At 38.9% G+C, this 22194-nt stretch overlaps 1 protein-coding gene across 1 annotated transcript in view; it reads left to right on the top strand.

The window, feature by feature from the left end:
* The first annotated feature begins 664 nt into the window (after positions 1-664).
* The window catches only part of flrt1a (fibronectin leucine rich transmembrane protein 1a), a 58738-nt gene continuing 37208 nt past the window's right edge, over positions 665-22194 (top strand). The window contains exon 1 of the mRNA XM_042499779.2: positions 665-1409. The gene's annotated coding sequence lies outside the window, so the exon portion shown is untranslated. The remainder of the gene's footprint in view (positions 1410-22194) is intronic.

The following is a 22194-nucleotide window of genomic DNA, read 5'->3' on the forward strand; positions in this document are numbered from 1 at the left end:
TACTGTACAATGATCTTTTTTGTGCTATTTTGGATGAAATACTATACTATGAATATTTTATGCTACAGTTTGATTTTGATGCTGTTTTTGATGCCATGCTATAGTATGACTTTTTAAGCTTTTTTGGACTTTAAAGGGGTTAATTAAAAAAAAAAAAAAGAAACGTTTGACAGCCGTATATGAAATGCTGCCAAAGCCAAGTTGTGTGAGACAAAACTACAGTAGAGTTTGGGTATAATTAAAACCAGAGAACAAATAATGCAAGATGTAAAATGTCAGTATAAAATAATGCATAGAAACTGACCAACAACAGCAACAACAGAATCAATAAAACCACAAATAAAAGGAAATATATTTTTTTAAACAGAAAGGTAAAAGAAATAAAAAGACAAAATCAAAATTCTGATTAAATGTGATTTTAAAAATTAAATGTTTGACAGCCCTATATGAAATACATACCACCCAAGTTTAATTGTGCAAGAGGGCTGATATATCCATTCAGGAGGTTTGATGTTAGAAATAATACTGCAGGTATATTTGGATAGTTAGACGGATAGATGCGTAGATGCATTTGAATTTGCATTTGCAGCATCATCAGTGATCTGTGAAGCTCATTCTGCACAAGTTGACACTCCAGCTGAGTGCATGACAGACACAGAGGGAGGAAGAATAGGGGAATATGCGCCGTGTCTCACTGTTATTCAGAGGACACATATAGAGGGAAGGCTTTCACAAATGTGTTCCAGCCTCCTCCTCCCCTCTCCTTTAATCCTCTCCATCCTTTACGCCTCAGTCTTTCTCTCCTCTGCTCCTCTGCTCCTCTTCTCACAGCCTCAGCCGGCAGATTGGAGAGATTTTTTTTCTCTCTCTTTCAGAATAAAACAGCATCTCCGGGGCAATTTATTCAGCGCAAATAGCGGATATAGCTGAGAGCGGGCGCGTTTTTCTTTCTTTTTTTTTTTTGTTGCAAAGGTGCACGGATGAGCAAGCACGGACCGGTCCGGTGACTAATTGCCATAATAAGGCGCACAAGTTCACGAGCGACTCACGTTTTTATTTATTTTATTATTTTTTCTCCGTATTACCATGTAGCCAGTGCCGCAGCGGGGAGATAATCGGGCGGAGGGAGCAGTTACAGAGAGAGAGAGAGGAGGAGAGAGAGAAAAAGGAGCTGGCAGCACATGATCACACAGGCTATCCAGTCACTGATCAACTGGAGCATTCATAATTGCGCTGGCGACAACATATGGGAATACAACAAGGCGAGATTGTGGTCACACCTGCTTGTGGAGGACACCGGAGGACCCGTGCGTGGAGGGGGAGCAAAAAAAGGGCGGCCAAAAAAAAAATCTGAGAGGACTTTGCATCAAAGAGAAAGAAAGCGTGGCATCCGAAGCGCCATCCATCCGGTAGGTGAGCTTTGATTGATGTGCAGGGACTGCCAATATGCTGTTCATCATCTGATCCAGCCAAAAAATAAATAATTAAATAGAAAAATCAGTTTTATTGCGCGTTATAGCCCCAACAAGTATTTGACACATATATATATATATATTTTTAAATCTTGCTTCAAGGGATAATCTGTGTGTGCAACAATACCTCTTTGCAAATGCCAAACCACTTGATTGAGGAGACAGTGAATAGCTGGCAGACACATATATGAGCAGAGGATTTTGGTTTCGAAGGCCCGGTCTGGATATAAATCCAAACAAAGGACACAATATATAAAAAAAAGATACAGGCATTATAGGCAGTGATGCATGCAAGAAAAAAAAAGCCACAAAAGCAAGTTTACGCTCACATTTACAATTAAAATGTGCATCAAATGGAGTGTGCAACAATTAGAGCAATCAAAACACTCAAGTATCAGCGGTAAATTATAAATACCCCACTGTTCTGGTTTAAGGCTGAATGAGGATTGTAAAGTTGTGAGTTCTGGATAACGCACACCCCACCCCCACTGCCGGGTTTCCATTGACTTATCTGACTTGTGGACAGAATGACTGCATATAGGCCTATTACTCCTGCAGCAGTGCCTCCCACCATGGATGCCCATTAAATTGTCATTAAGTTGGTAAAACAGTCGGATGTAATAACACCGCCAGGCTGAAATCAACACAACGTGCAGTAAATCTAAACATGCAGAATGGAAATATTGTGGTGGAGAGAGGCATCAGTCAGGGGAAGTGCTCATGTGTCTGTGGCTCGCTTCATGCTCTCGCTGGGCTGATTGAGAATAAAAATGGAAAAGCAAGTCGAATTTTATTAGTTTTGTTGCGTCTTGTAATGTGTCATTGGCATGGAAATGAAGCATCCTTCATGTAAATGTGCTGTCAGTATCAACAATAGTGCTTTCAACACCTCTGAGGAAACCAAATTTAGAATATTAGTGTCTCTTATGAAAGAGAGGGGGAAGAAAACACTATCTTTCTGCAAACCATGGATACATTACATTTGTATGTTTCATGTTGTAACCGGCTGTTTTTCAGCAAGTCATCTCTGCCTTGTCGGATTTTTACACACCAAACAGAGGTCTTTTTGAGCAATACCTCGCTGAGTTTCCACCAGAGATATTGAAAAGCGGTAGTTTTTTTACAGAGACACGTGCATTTCCAGCCAGGATAGTGCCATGAAAAGTGGTCATTTTTTAAAGAGCCATCGCTGCTTTTCTACTGGGATAGTGCCACAAAAAGACAAGACAAGACAAGATAAGACATCCATGTGTTTCCTGCCATATAGTTCCACAAAAAGTGGCTATTTTTTAAGAGACATCGCTGCATTTCCTGCCAGAATAGCGCCACAAAGAACAGATGTTTTTTTACCGTGATGTTGCTGCATTTCCAGCTGCAATTCTGCCATGAAAAGTTCTTATTTTGACACCAAGACATTGCTACGTTTCTGTCAGCGATACTTCTGCAAAAATGGTTGTTTTTCTCCTAAGATATTGCTGTGTTTCCGGCCATAGAGTTCCTGTTTATTTCGTACTAGGAAAGTGCCATGAAAAGACATTTTTTTTCTTTTACCAAGACTTTACTTCATTTCCTGCTGAGATAATGCCACAAAGAATGGATGTTTTTTTTTACCAAGATGTTGCTGTGTTTCCTTCAGGGATCGTTCTGCAAAAGTGTTTTTTTTCTCCAAGATAATGGTGCATTTCCAGCTGTGACAGCGCCATGTTTTTTTTTTTTTATAGAGACAGTGTGCCTCGAAAGGTGTTACCATAACCAAGTCGTTTTGTGCCTACACCTAAACACAAGTTAACCGTACCCACTACATAATGAAGTAAATGTACTGTATCTATGGTTTACAGAAATGTAAAATACCAGCGTTTGTTCTCACACGCCTACACTTTCAGTGCAACTCGATAAATAATCCCATGTACTGAGCATCAGGACGAAGGTAGATTTGGCGTGAAAAAACGTCAAAACCCAACAGAGGATCACTTCACAGAGGTGAAACAAGAGAGGGACTCGTGCAAATAAGGAGCTGCGGAGGCTTGAGACACGCCTGCTGCAATAACTTGATGTAACCTGTGCACATGGCACACGGGCGATAGACAAACAGATGGCATCTCCGAAGGAATTCATCTTGTAAAAGTTGGAAGAGATATTCTTGGGTGGACTACCCTCTGACTCGCTGGCACCGTGGCCTGCGTCTGGCAGTAATGATGATGGCAGTCATGGTGAATGGCCTCGCTGATTACATCGCTCACTTTTATGGCTTACCCACACCTTCAAAAAAAAAAGCAAAATCCCCTTAAAAATCCCTGTAACTGTGACGTTGCTGCAGAGCGTCGCTGAATTGATTTGCATGGATTCATTAATTAATGTGCACGCTATTGAGATTTGCTATCGGATGACCAGCTCAGGCACAATGCAGCCTCTTCCAGTGCTATTTCATGACGGGTCATTAACATGATTATTAAATAGTGTGGCTTTCTAATTCATCTGTGGAGCGGGTTCATTATAGTACAGCAGGGACACTCAACTTGCTTTGTGTGGGGGCCACTTTTGTAAAATGACAGGAGGTCAGGGCCCATTCGATTGTATGTATTTAGGATTTCAGGACGTTTTTACGATTTAAGGACACTTGTAGGATTTTTGCAGGTATCTATGATTTTAGGATGTATCTAGGGTTTGAGGACATTTTTAGGATTTTTGCACATAACCAGGATTTTAGGACATTTGTAGGATCTTGGGACATTTCCAGGATTTTATGACGTTTCTAGGATTTTTGGGTGTTTCTAGGATTGTAGGAGGTGCTTAGAATTGATTTTAAGGAATTGCATGGAATTGAGAGCATTTCTAGTGTTTTAGGACATTTCTAGGATTTAAGGCTATTTTTATGATTTTTTGAAGTTTCTAAGATTTTAGGCATTCCTCAGTTTTTGGACATTTCTTGGAATTTAGGTACTTTTCTAAGATTTTAGAATATTTCTCAGTTTTAAGACATTTCTAAGATTTTAGGACATCTCTAGGATTTTAGTATATTTCATGGATTTTAGGACATTAGGGGTTTAGCTACAACCTGTCCTGTACTTTTTTTGATAAACAAGCTTTACTTTAATGCTGTTTATTGCACTCTGGCACCTTATGTATACCAAAAATTCAAACGTTTGAATCACTTAATTTTCATTGTGAATCAGAAAATAGTTGGGCGGCCACCCGGCAGCCTATCGGGGGCCAGATTTGGCCCGCTGGCTGTCAGTTGACTGTCACTGTAGTACAAGATATCTGCATTGTGAGGTTCTTTTCAGCGTGTTATTCTTCGAGTTTTGTAATTACTGTAAGACCACATTAGAGCACAGGGTTATGATTTCTTTGGAGAGCACAATACTTCTGTTGTCCCTCAGTGCCTGTGCAGCATTCCTGCTGGATCTGTTTGAGTTGCTGCTGTTCCTGTTCTTTCACTGTAGCCATGGATGCTAAATGTTTCTATGGCTGCAGCAGCTGCCTTGTTGATTACCTCATTGCATTAAAGGAAAAACATTTAAAATCAGTATATTCTGTCAGATGATTAATGTCTTTGGTAAGCAGCTATGTAATAAGCAGGATAATGTATAGGGAGCCATTCATTATTGTGCTTTGCCTTGGGGCTTACTTTCGATAATGACCACCTCGCTGTAAGTGTGCCTTACTTGGCAACCTGTAGCAGATCAGAGACTCGTGTTGTTGCTGCCAGTGATAAGCCAGTCTCAAATCATTATTGCTCGTTTCAATTGGCTGTGAATGCAAGGTAACACTACTCACTTGACATCTGACTTATTCACAGTATCGACGTTTGAATTCCGGATCATTTTGTCCTCATCTGGGGCAGCTTATTGTCACATCGGCATGGCTTTTTCATGCAGAAATCATTCAAAACAGGCGAGGAAATGGTGCGAGAGCAGCCGGTTTTGTCTCGCTTTGCCTTCCATCTTCACAGCATCACACACCTGCCACAAAACACCCATTCAACATCCGATAGAAATGATGCAGTTTCAGCCCAGTCAAGCTAACTGCCCTCAGCAACTGCACTCCTTTTTTTGCTCACACTGGGAATATGTGAACTTCCTGTCTATAAAACATAACAGCACAGCCGTTATATTCATGACAGCACAGTCATTACAGGAATGACAGCTTTCTCCGCTCCCCATTGTTGCCATTACAGCTGAAAAATTGATGGTTTGCAGTGTCTGTGGTGGGCAGTAGGTGGAAACCTGTCAGAACACACTGGAGGTGGACTAAGGAACAGGATTAAAAGAGGCTTGCGGAAATAAGTTCAGGCTGATTTTGACGGAAAGCACCTATACTCACTGTTCACTCACTTTGTTAATTGTGAGGTAAGTCCTTCCAAGAGTGCTGTTTTCGGTGTCTTAGTGGTAAAACAAAGCTGATTAAGGAGACGCGTGAGCACTAATTAGTACTGCTCAGTAACAAAATGGAAAATTTATAAGCATGTATTCAGATGATAGGTATAAAAGGGACTGTTTGTCATGAAGGAGAGCACAGTGAACAGCATTATAACATTATAGCATTATAAGTGTTTCTACAGTAGCAGCGTAAATTGGTTAAATCTTAAATTATGTATGAAATGTGTTTTAAGGTCTGTGTTGGGCTGAAAAAATGTAATATATTACTCATTACTTGAGTCTCTTTTCACCAGCCTTGGACGGTATCACGGCATAACTGTATACCAGGGTATTAAAAAATCCTGAGGGCATGTTTTTCAATACCATCATACATACACCGCTTCTCTTTCTATTAAACTCATTGTGTGTGGTGCACAGCACACACCACCAGAGTTCAGTCTCTGGTCTCTACTTGTGGAAAAAGCAGCTGAGCTGACAAACACAGCAACACCTAGTGGGGGAGGGAGAAGTTACAGGACTGTAAACAGCTGGAAGTCAGCAGGCAGCGAGAAAGTGTGGGGAATAACGGCATGTTTTTTCCATCTAGTTTTGTGAATTAAGGTTTTATTTTGACCAAACTGGAGCTGGTGAAACAGTGGACTTACTAACTAGATTACATTTCTATTTATCTGTTTAACAAGGAAAATAGGCATCATAAATTACTTTTCTAAACATTTTTGGGTTTTCTATTGTGTATTTATTATTCTACAAAGCTGAAATAAAGTGGCACAGTTGCCATCACGGTCAAGGCACATCCCTAGCATTGACCGTATAAATAATAGACGTAGCTACTTACAGCAGTTTAGGATGTTTTGAAGATTTTAGGACATTTCTAGGATTTAGGGCATTTCAAGGATTTTAGGCCATTTCTCAGATTTAGGGCATTTCTAGGATAGTAGGCGATTTCTAGGATTTTAGGACATTTCTGGGATTTCAGGACATTTTTAGTATTTTAGGACATTTCGAGAATGTTGTTTATTTCTGCTCTAAAATTGGGCATTTTAATGTGTGGATCTATGAGGATTCATCTCTGGAGTCAGCCTCAAGTGGTTATTAGAGAAACTGCAGTTTTTGGCACTAACACATTGGTTTTGTTTTTGTCCTTGGAGGTTGTCACTTGAGCCCTAGTTTTAACCAGTTATTTGTTTTGGGGGTGACTGTAATATTATTACAGAGATTTTATTGGTAAGCCCTTACACTGCTGAGAAAAGTAATATTATTACTATAACTCCCCAGCAGCATTTATTTAAAAAAAAAAAAAAAGAAAGTTCCTTTTTTAGGGATCGGATTTCTGCAGAATGTCTGTGGGCATACACAAGCTTTTATAGACTTTGTCATATTTTAACTGCGTTTTGCTTCCAACTGTTTTTGTTGTTTTAATGAAAGCCGTTCTTGAGCCACTTGCCATTTGCAGCAGCAGAACAGAAACACAGTCGTCTCCTTCCTCTCCAGTGAAAGCATTAGACGGAGAGAGAGGGGAGGGAGGGTTTTCTGGAACCAGTGGGGCCTTCGGTGTTGGTACCCTTGCCACCGGCCTGCACTGAGCTGGACAGCCTCTATCTTTGGCCATGACCACAAATTAATTAGTTGTACATTTGCAGGGTAAACAGCACGTTGAACCACTGCTGACAAAACTGAGCTTCATTGGATCGGTGTTAGTCAGCTGGCTGCGAGACAAGAAAGGGGCAGCTTGTGACAGGATGTGTCTCTCTACCTCCAGCTAATGAAGCATCTCCATAGCTCCATTCTTAGCTCGCTCTCCTCTCACAACATCCATCTTTTTATTTCTCATGTTCTCACATTCTCGTGATAAATACCTTTTTTCCCTGAATTAACATGTAAATGAAGGTTTTGCATCATCCTCTTTTTGTGTGACTTTTTGAGCAGCCATTAGTGTATTTCATTGGAGAAGAGTTGGCAACGCTGTCTTTTGTGGATTTATCCAGACATTTATTGTAAACTTCCTGCCATCCTGTGCAGCAGACGCCCGAGTTTTACGAGTGCTATTTATTTGGCAGAGCGGGAATGGCGATATCAGCACATGCACTCAAAATCCTTCCAAGGCAAATAAAATACAAAACGGACACGAATACATTTCCAATTGTTCCCTAATTGCTGTTGATTGTTTTAATGCTGATTGCAAATTAGCTAGAAATATTATATACCAATGACTCGAGACCAGAGAGGTCTGAATCAGGGATTTTCAACATGTTTTGCTTGGGGGCCACTTTTATAACATGGCAGGAGGCCAGGGGCTGGTCACAGCAGCCTCATACATGTTTCTAGGATTTTAGGACATTTCTAGTATTTAAGGACTTTTCTAGAATTTTAGAGCGTCTCTTGAAGTTCAGGAGAGTTTTGGATGTTTCTTGAATTGTAGGATATTTTTAGGATTTTGGACATTTCTTGGTATTTCAGCATTTTTGTCAGGATGTTAGGATGTTTCTTGGATTGTAAGACTTTTTTGGATTTTAGGATGTTTCTAGGATTTTTGGACATTAGGGGCTTAGCTAGGACCTCCGTCAGTGGGTATGGGAGATCCTCCACTGGCACCTTTTTTGATAAACAAGCTATTTTTTATGTTGCTTTATGTCCTATGGCACATTATGTATACTAAAAGTAGAAAAGCAATTCCCAGTGTCACTATCACTTTTTTTTTGAATTGTGAATTAGTTAATGGTTGGGGACCCACCCGACACTGTATCGGGGGCCAGATTTGGCTCACGGGACATAAGTTGAGATGTGGTGGTCTAAATACTTTTCTGGGCTTCAGTATAGGAACCAGTTTTTTTGAAAATACAAAGGAAAGATTTTTGCACAACAGCAACTCAATTATGCACAGAAATGAAAGCTACCCATTCTCCGTTCTTGCTTTATTTCTGCAGCCTAGCATGTAATTCAACAGCCACCTAAGACAAAATAAGTCTTTTCAGGTGCTCTGATGCATGAAATGGACATTCAAACATGTCATTTTACATGTCGTTTCCAGGAATCAGAATGTAATGAAGTCAGGCACTGAAAGCATGCAAATAGACCATAATGGCCACACGTATTACACCTATTACACATGCTGCTCATTAGTGCTGATGTCACACTCACACAGTTGGCTTTGACATGAAAAGAGACAGTTTATATCTGAGCTTTTGAATCGATCGTCACATATTTTACACGCATAATTGAGAGGAAACAGTCCATCTCTATTTGAACAGACGGACACGGATGTTCATAAACAGGGAGTCAGTTCATTAAGATGTCACCGTGAAGAGCAGTAAATACCAAAGCTTGTCAAGATATTAAAGCCCTTCCAAAACATGACGTGGCTCCAAATTCATCCAGCCAGACAATGAGGCAGAGAAATCTCTGTCATACCATCCCATAGGCTTGTGTGGTATGTAATATTTCACACCTTCATACCTCCTGAAATTTCACTGGGGAATATGGTATATGACAGTATAAAGGTTTCATTCAAACTTAAAAGAGACAAAATAAAAACAATCACCAGCTCCAGTTCAGTTGAAATAAATCCTTAATTCACTAAGTTAGATGTAAAAAAAAAAATGCTGTTATTCCCCACGGTCTCCCTCTGTCTGCTGGCCGCCGGCTGTTTACAGTCCTGTAACTTCTCCCTCCATCGCTAGGTATCGCTGTGTCTTTTAGCTTTCAGCTGCCTGTTCCACAAGTAGAGACCAAAGACTGAGCTCTGGTGGTGCGTGCTGTGCGCTACATACAATGAGTTAATTAGAAAGAAGAGCTCCTGTATTTATGACGCAATTGAAAGACATATCTTCAGGATTTCTCAGTACTCTGGTGTATTTTGATTACATCCAATTCTACCTCAGAATATGGACAACATCCTCGAGGCACTACTAAATGTTTGTTCCCGTTTTATACCGTGCATTGTATGTTTTTTTCAGAAGTGGTCATCTTGTGTACATGTGTACATTTTTAAAAAAAAATTCTGTACCTCCTCTCTAAATTTAGACTTTTTTGCGCAGGAGAATGCAGCAAAAGCAAAAAAGGAAAAAAAGCAAAATGCATCATGAGTTATTTTAATCCATCAGTGTGGATAGTTTATCAATTGATACAGTCAGAGCTCATGAGATTGATAGATGAGAGCAGAAGCAGAGTGCAGAGTGAGTGAAAGCAAACTTTTAGACCCAGCACAATGTATGATTGATGAAATTTTTACTACACCTGGTGTTCTGCTACTCCATCTGTGACAACAGTATACTCTACTCTGTCGAGTACGGCACAGTATATATAGTCTATTAAAATAGCAGTGGAAAATCTATTTGTGGCAGCCCTCCACAAATAAATGAATATGCGAGAAACCCTGCAATTTGAAAGCAATTAATCATTCAGCCATATTTGTGAGAGAATGAAAGTATTTAGCAACAGAGTAGTTGAAACAGAATGATTATATAGATAGCTGAAATGAATAGATAAGTTGTTGAAATAAATAAAATAGTTATGCTATGAGTATTTTTGACATTTTATAGACTAAAGCAACGGATGAATCTTGAAAATAATTGGCAAATTACTCGATACAAAAAACCCCAAAACGTTATTTGCAGCCTTAGACATGAGGCATGGTGAAAGAGAACCGGATGATAACCACCAGTGTTGCACCTGCTGTCACAGCCAGTTCCCCAGAGACCTTCCCATAGATCGTATCCATCAGATCAGAGTCTTTTAGGAAATATGCAAAAGACGTTGTGAGGTTTCCCATTCTAATATTGAATCTAGTGCAGGTGCAAAGATGGGGGATCGACAATTTCATGATATCAGTAAAAAGAGCAGACAGGAACTGCTCTCCCTCCCCTGCTATGCTTCAGTCTTGCTGTGTGTGCAGTGCATATCTTTCCCTGATTACATCAGCTGTGGTGCTGATATAACCATTTACTGTGGTTTGAGGCGAAAGAATCGCGGCTTCCTGCATTCATTTTGTCTTTTTGACTATTCGGAATCTCTTCTATTTTTTTAATAGAAGGAAAAAAAACACTCTTGATGTCTCATTTTTTTCAGAAGAGACGGTTAAATGCTGCGAGTAACTAACTTTACTTCGACTGTGCATGCAGAGTGACCAGTTCATCTGCAGATGAAAGCTCCGCGCAGATGAAAGCTGAGCGAGCTGGTTCGCTATTGCATCGACGTTCTCTAATATGTGGCTTTACTTTTAAAAGTGGCATCCTAGAGTTCGTGTATTGAATGTGCAATAACAATAGTTGTGGGAACAGACATCAATAGCTTGAAGCAGCTTGTGAAAGCGTACTGAGCTGGAATAAAATCACAATTCTTCTGTCTCTAAAGAGCCTGTGTTGCTCTACCACAGGCAATTTTATTTCCCTCCTTTTCTGCTATTTTGAGAAACTAAAAAAAAAGTCTACATCCTCACTCAATTTTCATTTGTCCTTCGTTTTGGGAACAGGCTCTGGGTACATCGATGCAAGAGATGTAGCGTTGATCATATCGGATGCGGTAAATCAGACCTTCTGCCCCGTTTGTCGGTGCACCGTTTTCCCATCGGAAATATGCTCTTCTGGCATGTGAACTTAATTTGCTCTATCCTACGCATTCAGACTCCAAGAAAGTTGAGCCCGAACCAACATGTTTTAAATAATATGTAGCTCATAACTGTTTTAATACGACATGGAACATAACTACTGTATAAAACTGTTATTTTCTGAGTGCAATAGCAGTATCTCTTTGACAATGCTGTCATACAGCCCTGGAGGTTTCTTTCATTTCAAGGTCCAGTGTGTAGGATTTAGGAGGATATCTTGGCAGGAATGGAACATAATAAGTATGTTTTCTTTAGTGTATAATCATCTGAAATCAGGAATTGTTGTGTTTTTGTTACTTTAGAATACATATATTAATTACTTTTTTGGGCCATTTTCTTGTTTGTTTTTAATTATATATGTGTTTAATTTAGAAAAAATATATTTGAGAAGTTTCAGCTGGTTGCCATCTGTTGCCATCCACTAGATGCCACTAAATTTCCCTTAATTGCATCAGCTGTTCCTTTAGATAAAATGTAGCTCATTTCAATACAACATGGAACACAACCTCTTTATATATAGATGTGCTTTTTATTTCTTTGACAATGCCATCTCATGCAGCCGAGATGGAGATTTCTTTCATTTACTTTTGTGCATGCACACGCTGAAATAGTTTTGTTAATCTTATGACTTTTATCGTGTTACACAAGAGAAACTGCACATGCTCATTATTATTAGCATGAGAGATTTGGAAAATCACAGTTGTAATTTCAAACCAAAAACAAGCTGAGATTTGAAATCCAAAGTGCGATGCAGTTAACGGTGGTTTTAAATAACACATGAAGGAAGCTCTCTGAGGCCCGGTGGTATTGACATTTGTAGACACTTCAGCATTTCAATCCAGCAGAATGTGTCCTCTAGTGATTTAGCGATCTGTTAAACCCCCATGTACTCTGTAAATCACAAATCAGTGTCTTACGAAACGCCTAATGCTCAATTTCAGTATCTGACATGTTGACAAAATACACACGCAAATTAAAAAAAATCGTCTGAATCACTCGTGCTGCAGAGTGCCGCTCAGTTGTAAAACCACTGTACAGGTCAATTGTATTAAATATTAATGTTTCCCATGAGGTGGAATATGAGCAAGTTGTATCTGCATGGACGGTAGTGTAACATGAAAGAAGTGCAGGAAATCTATTAATCTGCTGCAGCAGAGCAAAGAATATTATATAACTTCATGTCAAACCCAATGTACAGTTTGTGCTGATATAGAGTATTTTCAACCCACACATGCTGCTGACACTTTTTTTTAAGAGTAACTAAGCTGAAATTCTCTCCGTGCTGCATTGTTGGTTGATTGATGGTCCCAAAGTCAGAGAGAGAAGTCAGGACGTTAGATTTTGTGGTGTTTGGTGTGGCTGAGGCTTGGGCGATGTGTGTTTCACATGCTTTTCTAGCTGTTTTTACTTCAGTGAACAAACAAAATAAACACACAAAATATCAAGAAAGTAACTATTATTACACCTATTTTCCTAATTAAAGAGAAAAATACAACCGCACACCTTTTTAAATTCAAGTTTATGTCTTTCACCAAACTAAGGCTGGCTAATTGTTCACTCAAAACTCACCGAAACCATCTTGGTTAGACTTTCCGTTGTTCCAACAATCACCAACTCTGGTTTGGTCATAATAAGTCCTTAATTCGTCAAGTGCCATATGAAAATACGTTAAATGCTCCTTCCTGTCACTGTCTCTTCCGTTGCTGACCTGTTGTGCCGCTGGGTTAGCTCACTGAACTATCTATCAATGAGTAGTCACGCAAAGCCAGATCTGTCTGGGTGATATATATATAGAATTTACTCGAGGTATTGCGGCTCGTTCCACATGCGATATATAAAATGACTTTATCGAGAACGTTGAGTAAAAATTGTCACGTCATTTTATAAGCTACCAGCGTTGTGGTTCTCTCTCTCCTACGGCTCTCTGCCTCTCACAGACACACACACAGTGCAGGGCTTTTGCAGAGCTCCAGGCTGTAACTATTTAGTCACATTTTGCAACCCTGGAGCACTACTACGATGTGCCATTACTGTTAACACATGAACTGGAGAGCTGTTCGTTTGTTTCCAGCTTACAGAAGATAAATCATCACGTTTAACTGCGCTGCGATAACAGTCTGACTTAATGAGAGGTAGTGGCGGTAGTGTGAGCAGGTGAGGCGTGTGTTTGTATTTGCAGAGCTCCAATTGCAACTATTTTGTCACATTTTGCGACTACTAACCACCAGTGAGATTTGGAATTATTAGTACGATGATTTGATGGCTGTTCGATCAAAAAGTTGCAGTTTGAATGGGTTTCAGTGGCGCATTTTTTTTTACTTAACAGTAATATAGTGGCCGTTTCAACAGACCATATTTCCTAGGCCACTTTGTCAGCAAGATGTCTCGGTTTTATTCAATCTTTTTTCAATCTGCGCAGACTTCTCTAATGGAAAAATTATAAGTTATATAAATATAAACATGTCTACTACTATACACCAGTCAAAACGAAAATGTTATGTAAACCTAATAAAATCAGAACCCATATTATATGTCTTGTACCAAAACAAACACTTTTACCAAGTGAAAAACACTCGATCAAGTATGAATGTAACAATTTTGTTTAAACAGTGTATTTTAGACCTTTTGGAGCTGAGCTGGAAGTTCCAAGTTTAAAAAAATTACACAATCTTGCCAAAATGTATATGCTGGAGCACAGCCAGAATTATCTAAAAAATGAAGAATGAAAAGCACTTAAAATGCACCTAACAGTCCCTAAGGGTTAAATGAACTGCTTATTCTTCTGCTGCTTACTTGTAATTGTAGTTTTCCTGTGGTTGAATCATAATGGGGACAGGCTGCAGGCCTCTAACAATGTGAATGACTTACTTGCACACACACACACACACACACACACACACACACACACACACACACACACACACACACACACACACGAGCATGCAGCCTGTTCTTCACTGGAGTGCAATGCCAAAATGTGGCATCCAGACAAGGCCTTTCCCATCACATATTTCACATGGTATGCAAAGTATGCATAAATGTATGCATAAAAAGAAAAGTATGCATTGAAACTGCATAGTTGTATATGGTTAGTGTCATAATGAACCCAAGGGCGCTCCCATTTGGGCTAATGCATTCAGAATCACAATGTTTTGGTAATTTTGCCATAAACATGAAAAATGGCCGGTCATATTTCCCTCCCGTATCATGTTCGCTCTCTCTGTCGTTCCCTTCAGCATTGTTTTCTCCCTTTTCTCTCTGATGTCGACCTCTCTTCTATCGGGCTGCCGTGTTTTTTGTTATCATCAGAGAGACAAATGAGAAACAAGAGAGAAAGAAAGCCTCGGGGCTCGTGTCCTCACATCATCACCACTCCCTTCACCCCCCCCACCCCCCCACTCCATCTTTTCTGTCTTCCTGAGTGACAGCTGGCAGCCAGTAGGGTACAGTGGGCATGCCAACCAAGTACAGATATTTGCCAACTGACTTGAGAAAATACACATTTGAACGTGACTGAGTCTTGCACGTACGCTGTAGCTCTGGATCTCCTCTTGCTGTTCTTTTGCTGGAGAGCTCAAACACATGCAGCACACATTACACTCCCCGCTGCCCATAGAGCTTTGTGGCCATTAAAACCGGCAACAGTACGTTCACAAAAGGCCTGTAAATGAATCCGGTGGGACGGACCCGAGGCAGAGGCCACGCGGGCAGCTGCCATAAAATCAAGCATTGAAAGCAGCGGTGCAAGGAGAGGAATTGATTGGAGAAAAAACAATTACATGTGGGTGGATTTTAAATTTAGATCATTTTTTTAAAAAAATAATCATTTCAAAAAAAGAGAGAGTGACACACAAAAGTCCTTTCTTTCTACTGTATGTTGAGGGGAGAAACTACAGAGAATAGGGTAAATAATTGAACTAATAGAAACCACAATGAAGCTTTTCCAGTAGATTTATTACTTTAAGACAATTTGTTTTTATAATACAGATTTCTTGGAAATATTATGTTTAACTCTTTCTTTTCTTTTTTTCTCTTTTTTAAAAACTAATTTTCAGGTAATTTTATTTCTTTTTTGCTATTTTGTAATTTTTTTGTGCTAATTTTAGGGTTAAGTTTTTGAAATGTGCTTGTTTGCATACATTTTTACAAAATCTGAGCATTGAATAAAGTTAAAAAAAATCTTTTTCTTTTTTCAGAGGGTATTCAGAATATCTCTTTTTATTTCGACATCAATCAGAAAATACTGTTGACAGCCATAAAAATGACATATTTGGCATGTCTTCAGGTCTAAAATGTTTTATAAATAAGACTAGTATGATATATGAATAAACCCCTTAGTAAATAGAATATAAAATGAATAAAACTGGAAAATTTGGTGTATGTAAGTGCAACCGAAATAGAGGTTTTACTTTTGCTCAGAGTATTAAAAAAAACTTATTTTGAGAAAATGGCCTTTAAAGATATGTGTAGAGTTCCACACTTTTTTTTAAAATTTAAGCTAATGAATATCACTATGAAACCTTTGTATTTGATGTACATTAAGGATTTTTTTTGTAAATTTGGGTTTAATATGCAAATGAAGCATTGTGTAATTAAATATTTGCTTGGTGCAAATTGCCAGAACAGAAACTTAACTTAAATGAACACTTGAATGTGCATTTTGGACATTTTCTTCACACTAGTCTAAAAGAAGACATATTATAGAAACAAAATAGCCCAAAAATCTCAAAATTGACCAGTTCATTAAAAAACCATGTCTTCCCCTGGGGGCGTCTCACCTATTATGATGAAGATGTTTGTGTTCATTGCTTCAGGGAGGCCACTTTTTCTTTTGTGTTGTGACTGGAGCAATAATTAAGCTCTGCTTTGTTGCTCATGTGGCTTTTTTTCCTCCCTTTTTCTTTCCACTCATGAAAAAAAAAAAAAAAGAGGCCGTTGCTTCGCCTTTAAATTCAGGAGCTTCATCGCACACAGCAAAAGAAAGACATCTCCCGTAATGACTCTGCAATATGCAAACAGCACCTTTTATAATACAAACAGCATGCGCCATCCCGCTCCCCTCTGTGAAAAACACTCATATATAAAAAATTCTGCTTCACACCGCAGACAGCACAGCTGATCTCGAGCTCAGCCTTGAGTGTGTGTGACATTCTGACTGATAAGTGGTGTTGAAAACAGGAGGAGCAGGCATGCAAAAGAAGCAGTAGTTATTCTTTCATAATTTTCTCATTTTCAAGAATTCCCCAATGGTAGATGTCTGCCTATCCTTTTTTTTATTCCTTCAGTCGAAATGGGAAGTGACATTTAGGTCAGGTTCTCTGGTTGATGCAGAATGAACAGCAGCTCTGGAAACCCATCTGATTAGTGTTTAGCAGAGGCTGGATTGCAGAATTTTACAATTTATGGCGGCGCAGAGGTCAGCGGTTGCAAAGACGAAATTACAAGACCCGAGATTGCATAAAGCACATGTGAAAAAAAACAAGACGTGTGCAGAAAAAAATGGTACAAGCACACACACAATATCTGTGTGTGTAATCTGGGATTATTGTAGTGCAGTAAAAGGGCATGTCCAGCACTTCATGCAACGCCAAAATGCACAAAATAGAAAAAAAAGAAATGGACAAAACACAAGGCTCAGACTTGAACCTTGAGGGATAAAGCAAGACAGGCGGTAATGAAAAATCGGGGATACGGGGATTTGTTGTTTTGCTTTGATGGAGGAGACAGACACAGAGAGAATCAGAGCCGCAGACAGAAACAACAGCAACAATAATCTTCTAGGAAACATGAGACATTTCTATAAAACCTGATATCTGTGTGAGTGTTGCTCTTAGCACCAGTTTAAGGTGTTAACATCCAGCCTTCCAGCACTGATTATCACGATTACCACAATGACACATTTGTTTAATTACCAAAACAAACAGGGCACCTGCCAGAAAAAAAGCCTTTATGTGTCTCTGCATTTCACTAGAAGTCAGATAAATTGTTTTATGGCATATAAAGGGAGATTGGTGGCACAGGACACGAGGAGAGCGTTGCTCTTGCAATGACACCAAAATAACCTCCAACGTCTTTATTAGAGCTGCAGTAATAGGTCGGGTTATTAATTAGTAGATTATCAGGAAATTAATTGTCAACTATGTTGATTTAATAGTCGAAAGGGGTCCTATTAAGCTTATTTTTAGGTTCATGCATATATTCAAGGTTTCTTCTAGAACAAGTTTACATACTTAAAGTGTTTCCACGTCTTCCATATCAGATAATGACTGTAACTGAGCATAGCAGCACTGTTGCCTGAAAAAGATTTACAAATTAACGCTTCATAACCAAAATCATTACAGGCTGACGTGTTCCAGCAGAAATATTATCTGAGTTTGGGGAGAAATCAAAATCTGCAACAAAGTTTGCATATTGCCATGATGTTAGCATGTAGCTACATGAAGCAGTGTGCTTGCAGCTGGAAAAACTGTAATGGAGTACAGCAGCACTTTCTACTGTGAAAAAATCCCAATAACAACTTGTAAACCAGAAAAGAACATCTTCCGGCAAAAATATGATCCAAATATCTAGAGAAATTAACGACATTGGCAACCAAGATTAAATGTTTCCCAGGTGTTAGCTCTTATTTACATCAGTGTACTTGCAGCAGGGGAATGACTGTAACTGAGTACAATGTCACTTTCTACCGTAAACAATACAAAAAAACAGAACAAGCTTGTAAACCAGAATCCTTTAAAGTGTTTCAGCAAGAATCTGATCTGAATCTGGGGAAAAATTAACGACATCGGCAACCAAGATTACATGTGTCTCAGATGTAAGCATGTAGCTACATGTAGCAGTGCAGCTGGGAATTAACTGTAACGATGTACAGTAGTACTCTCTACGATAAAAAACACCAATAAAAGTTTCCAAAACAGAATCCTCTCAAGTTGACATGTTCCAGCAGGAATAACACCCAAATCTGGAGAAAAATCTACAACATATTGACGACCAAGATTACATGTTTCCTACAAGTAGCTGTGTACATGCAGTCCAGGATTGAATTTAACAGGGCATAGTGATAATTATTGTGAAAAATTCCAAATAAAATCTTTAAAAATATATATATATATATAGCAGGAGTATTGCTGCATTAAAATTGACTCATGAGCTCTTGTTTACAACATTAGAAATCTTGTACATGAAAGTTATAACTTGGAGCTTTCAGAGAATTTCCACTTGTGAGATTTTAAAAACCGCAACAGGGAGACGTTCAAACGTACTCTTCTCATGAAAGCGGTAAACACAACCCTATTAGAAGGCTGCATATCATCACAATTTAGTGACAAATCAACAACACTGGAAACCAGGATTATGTTTCCTAGCATTAGCATGTAGCTATATGTAGCAGTGTACTTGCAGCTGGGGATTGACTATGTAATGCCACACTGTCACAATTGCAAACTCACCAATAAAAGCTTCTAAACACAACAAAATATGTTCCAGCAGGAATATTATCCAAAATTGGGGAAAAATACATTCGGAACCAAGGTAACATGTTTCACTGATGTTAGCATGTAGCCACATGTAGCAGTGTATGTAATGTAAACACTTGCAGTAGCGTGCCTGGAGCAGATGATCATGCAAAGAAATCCATCGCTGCTTATTTTGTTATAAAAGCAGATAAAAGCATTGGAAAAAGAGTATTCAGAACGGTCTGAGGTTTTGCTGACATCTACTACTTTTACATATGTTTACCTCATTATTTGAAACGTTTGCTACATTTACTATTAAACATCGGACGTTGCATCATTCTATAAATATGAGAGAAAAGGAAGGAAATGCATGATAGATCATTTTATTCCATGCAAAAATGCTTGGAGCTTCTAATGTGTGAATATCTTTTAATTTTCTTGGTTTTTATTGATGATAAAGTGAATATATTTGGGGTTTTGGGAGTTGCTTTTTTCACAATTCACTGATATTGTACAGATTTAATCTTCTAAGCAAGAAACTAATTTTAAGTAAGAGTAATGAAAATAATTGCTGGTTGCAGACTTAATCTCTGCCTCTGCATCAAGTGACAGACTGCCGTTTTTATTTATATTTCCGTACATTGCATCGGGAGTATTCACAGTTTACAGATGTCGTGCTTTCATCATAGCTTTCCCTCCTCCATCCTTATTTCTGTTTTTGTTTTTAGTTTCCCAGCCAACATCCACCATTTCCCACTTGTTTTCACATATTGAGGGACGTTGTGATGCATTTTCAGCCTGCTCTGCCTGAGCACGCTCCGCCCTGTAGTCATTTAAGTCACACTTAGGTTTCAGTGGTCATTGGAATTCCTTTTTACGAGCCCACTGATCAATCAATCCCGTAATTCAATCCCACGGTCAATCATGTTTAAATGAATAATTCACAAGCCACCATGACAGAAAGCTCAGTGAAATGGCTCACAAGCAGGGCGCTGCCCCTCACACTGCAAGGAGACCTGCATGGAATCGGTCCAAAGGAAAAGTGGATAAGGTCAAAATGTATATAAAAGGGAACATTTGTGTATCCCTGTGCCGCGCTCGGACGCTCTGCGAGCAACGTGATCAACGTGTTACCAGGAATCTGCCACCGTGAAAAGCTGGAAGCAGCTGGTCAGCAGCCAAACTGATCTGAATATTGTTGTCGCCTCTCTGTCAGATATCAGGGCAGAAATTCAAAGCTTTAATGTCGTATGAACAGAAAACAGGCTGCCGTCCATAGAAATAATAAAAGCCCTGAAAACCTTTTCCTCAAACAGCATTTTGCTATAAAAGATAAATCAACACATTCTCTATAAAAGTGAGGATAGTTTTTGGTTATTTAATATTAGAGATTCCTGTTTTTTTGTTTTTAAATTTGTGCTGTTTTTACTGGTTTGTAGTGGGTGGGACCCAGTTTAGCGACATTTGAATTGGTGACTTGTTTTGATACTGTCAATTTTTTTTCACACTTTATATTCTTAATTTTTGGATAATTTTGGCAAGACTATGTATTTTTGTTTAATCTTGGAATTTCCAGCCAAGCTTCTACAATAAGTCTAAAATACACTGTGGAAACTACATTTTTGCATTCATACTGTTAAGTGCAAACAATCTGCCACTCTGGGTGTCATTCTGGGCTTTTGCCTTGGAATTTGTCGTTTTTACTATTTTCCACCTGATGATGTCGTCTTTGAACATATTTGGCATATGGAGAAAATACATGCTATTCCCACTAGGTGCACTGTCACACCTGTCATGTTGTTGCAAAGCATTGACATATCCCAGGAAGTGATAATAATAAAAAAAAAAAATCTATTTTGCATATAAAATGTAATAATTAACAGGCCAGGCTGTGATAGACAATTTTTCACCAAAAAACATGTTTGCATCATAATAAAACTCTGGTATTTAAAGGGTTAAAATCATGAAAAATAAGATTAATTGATATTTATGATTGGGACTGATTTTGGTGAAAAAATTAACTCAATAAAAGCAGAAAATATTCACGTTTAATATTTTTTTAAAGCATGATTTTGAAAAGCACATTTTGTGCACAGAGCGATACAGGTGTTTGTAATATTAAAGGGCCCTAAAGGGTTAAATCTGACACCCGCAAATACAAAATACGGCTTATGGAAACACGTCAATTTTGAGGAAAAAAAAAAATCCCATTGATCAGAAAAATGTTTTTACGCTTGTAATCATGTAACATGGAGAGAGAAGTCGCATAATCAATAGAACAGAAAATCAGTTATATCGCAATTGTGTTTTATCGAAATAGATTGATTGATTGATTTCAATTTTTTATTTCGAACATGTTTCCCCCCCCCAAGACCATAAACGTACAAACCAGCAAAAGAATAGTGCATAAAAAAGAAAAAAAAAAACCAAAGCAACAGAAGAAAAGAAACAATCACATCAAATGTTCATTCACTAATAAATTTACGTATCCTTCTTTACTTAAAAACGTAACTCATGAATACAAAAATAAATAGAAATGAAATATATATGCACACAAATACACACATGTATGCAATATCGCTTAAGTCTCGTGCAAATCTGTAATGTAAACCCAGCTATCGTTATGTATAATGTGCGCTGACGGAGGATAAACAGCTTTAGTTTCAAAAGGCTTCAACATAACATTCAGTTCATAATAAAAGTGAACATTTCTGCTCGCAGCTTTCTTGTGACATTTTCAGTTTGTTGTTTCAGATTGACGCCTCCTGTTTAGTGCAGTCAGCTGTGGGTAATTGCCATACGGTAAGAGCAGCAAAAAAACATTAATAACTTGTCTGTTCTAAACTTTGTGGCGTCACAAGACCGGAACGTAGAGGCAATCGGAGCTGGTTGCGCCGCCCACGCCGGGTCAGATTACAGCGACACATCAGCCGCCGCTCTGCTGAAGCCCTGTCAGGGTGCAATAACCAGCAGCCCACACAGACGGGGCCCAGATGGACAGGTTTACTGTTTCTGATTTCCTTCCCTCCTCCTGCGACCGAGCAGTCCTCCTCCCCGCGCTTCAGGCTTTGTGCTTTGTGAAATGAAGTGCGATGATCAATTGCGCTGAAAATTTCTCCGAAGGTTTAAAATGGAGTTCTGTGGCCGCGGTCTGCCTCCTGAATTTTTTAACTTTCCTCTGCGCGGAAAAGACAAATGGCTGCCCTTTATGGAACCGCCTTAAGCAGTTTGATTGTTAATACTGTAGGTGTTTAATATTACAGTAGAGAGTCGTTAAATATATAAAC

This window comes from Plectropomus leopardus, chromosome 15 (genome assembly GCF_026936395.1).
Source record: "Plectropomus leopardus strain MGB_pleo_1.0 chromosome 15, ASM2693639v1, whole genome shotgun sequence".
NCBI lineage: Eukaryota > Metazoa > Chordata > Actinopteri > Perciformes > Serranidae > Plectropomus > Plectropomus leopardus.